The following is a 7,355-nucleotide window of genomic DNA, read 5'->3' on the forward strand; positions in this document are numbered from 1 at the left end:
CAGCATTAATTGCATCTAACTCACTTGCAAAATCTCATTTTTAACCGAAAACCTAACCAACAGCACCGATCTGCACCTGCTCTGCGAATTCTACCCATGCCTTCATAAACGGAGGCTGGTTCCAAAAGTATAATACGATGGTTCATAGAGCCTCATTTCTAGATACTATCGACATCAACATAAGGTATATGCAGTGAACGAGAGGGACTCCATTGTCTTATTAATTCATGACCAGACACACAGAGTAACGAATACGCTCAATAATGCTATTAAAACGCGATAAGTCTCAAATGAATTCTACTCATAATCAGGCCACGGCTTGCAGAATTATTAATAAAAGGCGTAACCAATAAATATCTATATATGACGCCAGCAAGTCACTTCTGGTGTCGAGGAAGGGGAGGGGAAGGAGAAATTCGGAGTTTCACCCTTAATTTTATTTGATATTAGGTCATCTTCTGATCATTGGTTTCTTCAGCGTCGCCTGTTCAAGTTGTGCGGGAAGTACGTAGACATTTGCGTTAAGGAATTACACTGTATATGTGTATGTTATCAGAGATGAAAAACAAATGAAAGAAGTAAAACTCTTTGCTGCCGGCTTATATTAACAACATTGTTTTCAAAGAGATGCTGATCTGTAAATAGGGTCCAGAACCTCAAAATATCGTTTGGCACAGTCCTAGCAGTATTAAGGCACTTTCAGTAAAATATGCTACCAGTTGTACTATAACCACCACAAAACAATTTTTAAGATGCATATTTGTTAATTGTTGTTGACTTGTACCCACAACACGCGTATTAGAAAAGTACTGATGTCTAACTAAGGTCCTGAACCTGAAAATATCGAATATGACATTCAATGTGTTAAGCTTGACTGAATAGTCTGAAACACTCCTGAAATCTGGTAGAAGAATTCATTTGTCTAATCCTCACTGTTACTTAGCCAGTTTATCCCTCTACTGAGATCAACGTGATTCCATAATGATTTAAGCGTTATAGATTTCAATAATTATGTTTATAGAGTGGTAAAAATAAATGTTGTATGTTGCTTTATTATCAATAGTGGACTTAACAGGAAACAAAACTGATTTTGTTCTGTCAGGTGTAGTCGTAAGGAAACAAAAATAAACACGATAAACACAAAAAATTACGAAAGATTCTACTACAAACGCCACAATTTCTTCTGTCATCTTGTATAACCCGTTGTTTATGAACCAATTGCCGCTCCTCGTAACTGGAGACACTTTCGAATGCGGTTGGCCACATTCCTTACAAAACTGTCTTGATAAGCATGTGAGCGAGTGTTCCATTCCTCCACAGCGGTCTCTATGATGCCCTGAAAGGTCTCTGGTGAGACAGGACAATTGTAGCCCATCAGCGTGAATCCCGCTACAATACCTTCCCCAAATGGAGCCATAACGCGTGCAAAGATGTCTTCGCGATACTTGCCGCCAGTCACCCTCCCACGTATTAGTAAGGGTGGTGGTCTACGGTATACCACACACCAATTTCAGTATTGACCGGGTGGAGACTGGCACGGGTCTCGTCACAAAGGAGTGTTGTGTCCCACTGCTGCTGCCCAGCCCACAAAGGATGGATACGGGCGAGTGTGACACGAGCTCCTGTCCAAAATCGATTTAGAACTGGAGTCTTGAGAGGTCTTCTGGCACGTAATCCCTGCTCATGGAAAGTATTTTCTATCGTTTGTGTTGGCAGTTGCCCTCCTGTAGCTGTTTGTAATTGCTACTGTAAGACGCGTAGGATCTTGTTTAGGGTTTCTGTTTTGTGTTATACGCAGAACACCTGTTGTTTTACTTCTGCGGCCGCATCTGCGACGATTCTCATCTGGTTCTGCCGCTAGAAACTTGTTCTATATTCTATAGACATCGCTTTGTGTCACAATGACATTCGCTATGACGCCCACCTGTCTCAGGTCTTGCTCCATCAGAGTGATTACAGAGAGTCTCTGATCGTACGTTATTTTTGTCCTAACCATCCTGAAAAACAAAACTCTCGTAATGACACACAGCTCAAGTACTGCAATGTTTACAGGTGACATTATTGCTATAAACTGCACATACTGCCGCCCTCCCCTCCTTCCTCCTCCCCCCCTCCCCACGGTAGAAACATGGACATTGAAACTATAATTACATTACAAACAAACCAATATATTCGTATTGTAACGTATTTCTGGATCATAACGTTCAGCATTAAGGTTTCACCAATATGCAACTTTTATTTGTATGATAGAATTCAAAACGTGTAAAAACACACAGTTTAAAGTCGCATAATTTGAAACAGTACAAGCAAAGTACACTCTTTGCAGTTTCATTGGGTTGGTTCACCTGATTTGATGGGAGTAGATTCATGTAGCAGCCAAAACAAGAGTCTCTGCACCACTGAAAAGTGGGTGTCGTGAAATATTTATTAAATGCAGACCAATTCAAATCCCCTCAAGATATTTCTCCACCTCCTTTTCAGTTTAGTGACTTCCAATCCATTCCTTTCTTTTTCACCGCCTGCTTCACTATACCTCTTCCCCTTAATAGTACCGTTCTTCATTTTGTTGCCTGTTTGAAAGCTTGCCCCCACAGAAACAGTACCCATGCCACCCCCCCCCCCCCCCTCCTACCATACCTTAGATACGCCACTGTAACTGGCACCCACAGGTGTATGCAAAGCACATGCCTCCTAGTGGAACATTGAGTACAGAATATTAAATCATTGCGTAGCTCTCGCACATTTCAGTAAGTGGTTTTCTGCGATTCTAGAATACCATAAATTTATCACTGACGAGATTTCACGTACTCACCTAATCGACTTGTAGCTTTGGGCTCCTCTTGAATCAAAAACTCAAAAATGTAATTTTCATAAACAAATTATGTTGAACTTTAATTATGGGGGTTAATACTAAAAACAAAGGTACGAAACTAAAACATTACATCAGTTAACTTTACCGGATGTGAGGGTTTGTAGGGGCAGTCAAATGGAAGCGAGACACATGCAAAAAGTATTGATTGGCGACTCCATGGAGTGCTGTGTGCGCCACGACCATATATGTTATTTTAAAAGGAAGGTCAGCGTTGGTCATGATATTGATGTTTTATTGATAGCAGAATCGATTTTCGATCACATAGTGATCATCTTCGGTGCTGTACATATTTTGACCAGTGTCTGAGTTTAATGTGTACAGCACCGAAGATGATCACTATGTGATCAAAAATCGATTCTGCTATCAATAAAACATCAATATTACGACCAACGCTGTCCTTCCTTTTAATTTAACATGGAAAAAGTAAGTAAACTTTTTGTTACTTCAAAAGTAATCGCCATAACGCTTAACACATTCATCCCACTGTGAGACAAGACGGTCAGTGCATGCATGGAAAAATGCTTTCGGCTGTCAGCTGAAGCACGGTGTTCGAAGAGATGCACGCCTGGGTTCAATCACCGTTCCGTAGGCAACGGAAACATTTTTCCATGAAGGTGTTGACCATCTTGTCTCACAGTGGGATCGATGTATCTATAGTTACGGCGATTATTTTTCACACAATACTTCATAGCTTAGTGGTATTGTGTGTTGGTGGCGTTGCCAGTTTACATACCGCGCATGTAACACACAATAAAAGCGTTGTACACCTACAGTGATCAGTCTACTTGAAAAACGTTTGTTGTCATCGTAATTTATGTAACTTGCTGTTCGACTTCCAATTTGACAATTTGTGGAAAAATGTTTACTTACTTGTTTCCCATCTATCTCGTTTTCATTTGACTGCCTCTTATACAAGATGATTCAATTGCCCCTATCGTTGTCGTTTTATGCAACCAGCAATGTCATATCTGGCCTTCATATTCTCTCGCTTGCTACACGCAAACGAAAAGTCACATAGAAAAGAATGAGCAAGGTCCTATTGTAGGAAATTTAACGTAGTTAAGTTTTGCACTGAGACACGTTTTCGTTGGAGGCACGATTTTCGAGTTATTCAAGAAAAACATACACAAGTGACATTCAAACGCACCTCCACCCCATACTCATCCTTCACCATTCAGGATTTCTAGTATGTTGTTCGTGGAACTCCCTCCTACTATTGTACAAAATCTTCGGACTATACGAACTGTTCCCGATATTCGAACTTATTGCTCTCTCTTTATTGAGCTATTACGCCATCAGCATGGTCGACTATTTCATCTTTATTCATTCAAACGTGCCCGTGGAGGTAATAAACGAAAATTGCCTTTTGTAAACGTTACGCTAAAACTAATTGCGTTGACAATTGGGTCCAAACTTAATCCTAATAGGCACGATAGTTTCGTAATCAGATGGCCTGACAAATATTGCGATGTAACAGTTTGTTTTATACTGTCAAAACCCACAAAACTGTTACGTTAAAATTCACATAAACGTCAATTTTACAATTTGTAAGTCCTCAAGTAAGCCAGTGGCGTAATAAGGCCAGTCAGTGTAGAGTAAAAAAAGGTCTAATACGGAGAATAAATCGGCATTCGTAAATTTTTGCACCCTAGCAGGGTGGAGTGTCATGAACAAGATACTAGCAATCCGGTGGGGGCTGAATGTGCGAGTGGAGGTGCGTCTTAAAGTCACTTTTGTTCGTTTTTCATGAATAACTCGAAAACTACGGCTTCTAGCGAAAATGTGACCCAGTGCAATATTTAACTGTATTAAATTGCCTACAAAAATGTCTTGGTCATTTCTTCTGTAGGATTAATGGCTCGCGCGTAGCCAGTGAGAGAATACGAAAATTTCGTGCGCAGTTTATCAGGCAGGGTTATAACATTGCGAATTGCATAAAACGACAGCGGTAGGTACAGCTGAATCACCCTGCTTAAGCGAAGTCTTAAGGAAGGCATTAAAGTTGTTTTTAAGTTCATTTCCTGTTTCTCCATTCTTACAAATTTTAATCAAAAGCAGTTTTTGTTTCGTCATTTTTGTTGACATCAAACCGGATTGTTCTTTTTTTCTATTACAAATTTTTAGTTTTGAATGCGACACAACATTATGGACATATGAATATAAAGTTCTTTTGTAAATTTTTATTAACGGTATTTCCTACTTCGTTCGATACGGTTGATTTAATTACATGAGGATTTTATTTCAGATAATTACCTCAAAAAACTGATACTCATAATCATATTAATAATATAAAAAGATGTAGTTGTCAGATACTAATGAAATGTGGTTGCCAGCTACAAATCTGTTAAAGTAATATATGTTCCAAAATATATTGTGGCGATAATTATCAAACGTTCAAGATACAATACGTATTGTGCACTTCTTGGGAATTTTTTTAGGGCACCATTCGTCTTCAAATTCAACAAATCAGTTACATAAAAATGGCAATTTTACAATCTCGTCCACTCTTGGATATATTTCTGCGTACCATCCTTATACCATGATTAATAACCAAACTTACAAGGGAAACTATACTGTCAGTATTGTTTCATTTAGCCAACAATCAGAACTTCCAACAATTTCCTGAAATACGTTAGGTTAACTCAACCTACATAATACTACGACTTCGTGTTCGTTTAGTACCTTTTCTTGAAAAGCTCACCATTTCAGGCATACGTAACTTGCTCTTAAATCCTGAGAAATTCTCAGGCAGTATTTCTTTTGTCCATGTTTATTTATGCTTTGAAAAAGATGACCATTATGAATGTATTTGGCTTTGCTGTTTGCAGTCATAGTCATGCAAGGATCAAAGAAGGGGGGGGGGGGGGAGGGAGGGAGATAGTTGAACGACGGAGTCACGACAACACTCCCCCTCCCCCAAACACTTCCCTCCCAGAGAACATATTAGTAAAAGCATTCATATTTTTACATATATGATTTTACAAATTTTCGGTTGTTGGAGAATAAAATAGCATGAAGGGTGAAAATGGATAGAAATACTGGAAATAATAAGCTATGTTTAAGACAGGATACTTTTTAGCTGCTAGCTAAAACTCTTACTCTGGCCACCTGCAGAGAATATTCCTGTCTCATGAGGGAAAGGCTCCCCATCACAAACCGATCTGCCTGCTATCAACAACAAATCCGACACAATTCGTGAGTCCACAGTCATAACTTCCAAACCACAAGCAGCTGAGTAAGGTGAGGCAGAAAGGGGAAGACCTTCCACAGAAAAAGGAAAAAAATAAAATAGACTTTCCTGAAAATAAGCGCAAACGCCTTAAAGAAAAAGCCTTCCCCGTTTAGACTGATAATGCTTTGTGTCTGACGCTGCCACTAATAATAATAATAATAATAATAATGACAATGTAGCCCTACAGCTATACGGCTGTGCAAGAATACATAGCTGAAGTTAGGTGAAATTCCTTTATTGTTGTGAACTGATTAATAAAGCAGTTTCTGGTCTGTTTCGGGAACTATCCACAACAGAGAACGGATTTTCATGGGATGTTTAAGCAAATGTGATGTACATGTCTCAATTGTACTGTCGTAGATCGTGGTACAAAGTGTGACTGTCGTGAGTGGACTACTCGAGGAAGATATTGATCATAGATTCATTCCTCAAGCTGTTGTGTCACACACAAATGCTAGTATTTGAATAAATGTTATTACTGGTAACTTAACTTATTAGTAATATGGTCTGACGAAATAATGGTAATAGTGTTGATCTTTTAAAAATTATTTTAGCTTCGCGACCAAAGCACAACTGTAGCCTGTTGTTTTTACCCATCAGAAAATTACGTTTTAGCCCTCAAGGGATAATTACTCCCAGGTTGAGAACTATTGTGCAAAAGTGATTAACTAAGCTCCGATGTATCCATAAACAAATTGTTATTATTACAAAATATTTTATTGTAAAGTACACAAATTACTGTTATTATATCGAAACATAATAGCTTTATTATGAGAATCCTAGGCATCTAAAGTATGTTAGAAATGGGAGTGACAGCGAGTTATATTTGAGGGGGTTGGGGCAAGGGCGATTCCAGAACAGAACCCTGGATAGGCGCCTGCTTGCCCTGGAGGCGGCGATGCTCGTGTGGGGCGCGCGCCCGCCGCTCAACAAGTGCCACTCACCGGTGCGGCTCAGCGGGCTCGGCGGCGTGGGGTTGCGTCGGAGGCGGCGTCGGCGGCGGCGTCGGGAGGTCTGGCGTTGTCGGCAGAGAGGGCGCCACTGCCCGGGCGCCGCCGCGCCGCCGTCTTATAGCCGCGCACGACGCCCGCCGCCGCCGGCGCGGTGGTGGGGGAAGGCGGCGGAGGGGGGCGTGGCGCTGCGCCGTGACGTCAGAGGGCCGCCCGCCGCCCACGCGCTGCCCACGCGACGGCCCGAGGGGTGCAACCGGCAGCGGCCGAGCGCGCCCGTCTCAGATTGGCACCATTCAGT

General features: G+C 40.9%; 1 protein-coding gene across 1 annotated transcript in view; it reads right to left on the reverse strand.

Annotated features, from left to right (window-relative positions):
* Window positions 1–7,079, reverse strand: part of LOC124803009 (thyrostimulin alpha-2 subunit) — a 348,758-nt gene extending 341,679 nt beyond the window's left edge. Inside the window, exon 1 of the mRNA XM_047264115.1 lies at window positions 7,049–7,079. The gene's annotated coding sequence lies outside the window, so the exon portion shown is untranslated. The remainder of the gene's footprint in view (window positions 1–7,048) is intronic.
* Between the last annotated feature and the right edge of the window lie 276 nt (window positions 7,080–7,355).

The sequence above is a fragment of the Schistocerca piceifrons genome, chromosome 6 (genome assembly GCF_021461385.2).
Source record: "Schistocerca piceifrons isolate TAMUIC-IGC-003096 chromosome 6, iqSchPice1.1, whole genome shotgun sequence".
NCBI classification, from domain to species: domain Eukaryota; kingdom Metazoa; phylum Arthropoda; class Insecta; order Orthoptera; family Acrididae; genus Schistocerca; species Schistocerca piceifrons.